This window comes from Embiotoca jacksoni, unplaced genomic scaffold (assembly GCF_022577435.1).
Source record: "Embiotoca jacksoni isolate LCO1_2020_lvr unplaced genomic scaffold, fEmbJac1.0.p SCAF_15, whole genome shotgun sequence".
NCBI lineage: Eukaryota > Metazoa > Chordata > Actinopteri > Embiotocidae > Embiotoca > Embiotoca jacksoni.
In genome coordinates, this window is record NW_027185285.1 from 457,984 (window position 1) to 460,000 (window position 2,017).

Here is a 2,017-nt window from a genome sequence, read left to right on the forward strand (position 1 = left end):
CACCCCGGCTGGGTTTGGAGCGCTGCCCCGGGACCCATATGTTCCCCAAAATGTCCTGGGTGCTCTCTGCTGTAAGGACACACGCAGGCTTTGGGTGGCGGGAGATGGTGAGTCACATCAATACGAACACTAATACCAATAAATGCAATACAGATGAACTCAGATTTTCTTTCGGCTAATTAAAAATAAAACTTGAAGTTTTTAGCTATCCAAAAGTTCAATTTTGATCTTAAAAGATACAAATTACAAATATGAATTTTAAAGGGGAAAAGCAGCACAGGACTACTTGCTGATAATTTCCGGTCTGTTATCGGTGCTTCCACGAGCGTGTCCACAGGAATTCCATTTCTTAAATGCAGGTTTGAAAGTTTAAAGAACAGACAAGATCATTAAAGAAAAGCAAAAAAAGCCCGTTCTCGTATAAAAGGCATACATTAATAGAAAATACGTATTTTTGAATCAGCTTCAGTTAAAATTTCAACACGGTTAAAATGCAGGTTACAGTAAATTATAGGCGAATTTTAACCAACAAATCAACAAAGTCTTCAGTCGGTTTATGAAATATCATTTAAATTACATGAAATGCAGCCTGTAGCGTGTGTTGCAACGAAAAAATTAAATTGTTAATGCCGGGCCTTCTCTCAAAAAAAAAAAAAGAAAAGAAAAAAAAGAGATACACATCTCCATTTTTAATTAAAAATATAAATACTGAGAAAATATTGAAAAAAAAGTCTTGCTCTTTTAGTTTAGGCTGCAGCAGTTTTTTTCGTTCAGTAATAGAGAAATATTATCAGAATATTTTGTAGATCGTGCAAGTAAGATTGACTGTAGACAATCATTTTTAACCGGTGGACAAATTATGATTTGCTTAGTGGTTTTTATTTTTTACTTTAATAAATTTCACCCGTCGAAATTCAATTTAGAAAAAAAAAACTGTCTTATACAACATGTTCCATTTGGCTGCCTCTTCAGCTTGAGTGCAGTGAGAGTCCCTGTTGGGAATCAAACCAGAAGTCCTGCCGAGCTGGTTCAGGTTATGGGTTTCAAACCACTCCGGGGTTTTTTGTGTGTGTGTGTTACACTTTTGTGTTAGTTTTAGGCCGCTATATTATTTTTTGGCCTCATCAGCAAAGTAAAAAAAAAAAAAAAAAAAAAAAAAAAGAAGCTGCATGAATTTCGGGAGGAGTCAATCCAAAAGTGAAGCCAGCCAGCAGTGGGAGAGGGCATCTATCAAAATAACCCCCCACACCACCTCCTCCTCTTCCTCCACAGTCCGGTGAGAGTGAGAGTGTGTGTGTGTGTGTGTGTGTGTGTGAGAGAGAGAGAGAGAGAGAGAGAGAGAGAGAAAAAGAAAGAGAGAGAGAGAGAGAGAGAGCCTGGCAGGCTGGCGATGGAGAGCCGTGCCAAGTCCCTTAATGTTCCCCAGCAGCAGCACCAGGAGCTCCGGAGAGGACAACCCAGTGTGTGCGCCAGTGTGCCAGTTCACCGGGCCAAAGTGGCACTGCTGGGAGGAGTCGATGTTTCTTTCCTAATTTTTGCAGCATCTGTTCATTATCCAGGACGTTTAAAAACGAGAACGCTCATCCCGAGTAACCCTCCAACACACATACGCATAAACACACACGCAGGCAGAGACGCAGCACTAAGGCATTTTTGTGAAGAGAAAGGTCCTATGAATATGCATATTTCCCTCTAATGTTATGTTGTACATGAGCTGGTGCATTGAAAAGAAGGCTGTGCTGCATCCTTGGAAGTTAACTGCGGTTGTGTCCTTACATGTGGTATAACCTTGCAACAAATTAGTGCGATGGCCCACACACACACACACACACACACACACACACACACACACATATACAAACACACAAACACACGGAAGCCAAATTTTACAGGGAAAAAAAATATTAAATTTGGATTAAGTTTGATGAAAATTTGGAAGCGGTTTGCAAAATGTTCCAGTTTTGAAGGGAAAAAGACTTTTATTGAAGTAAAGAGAGCAAATCTGTCAAATGGGCAA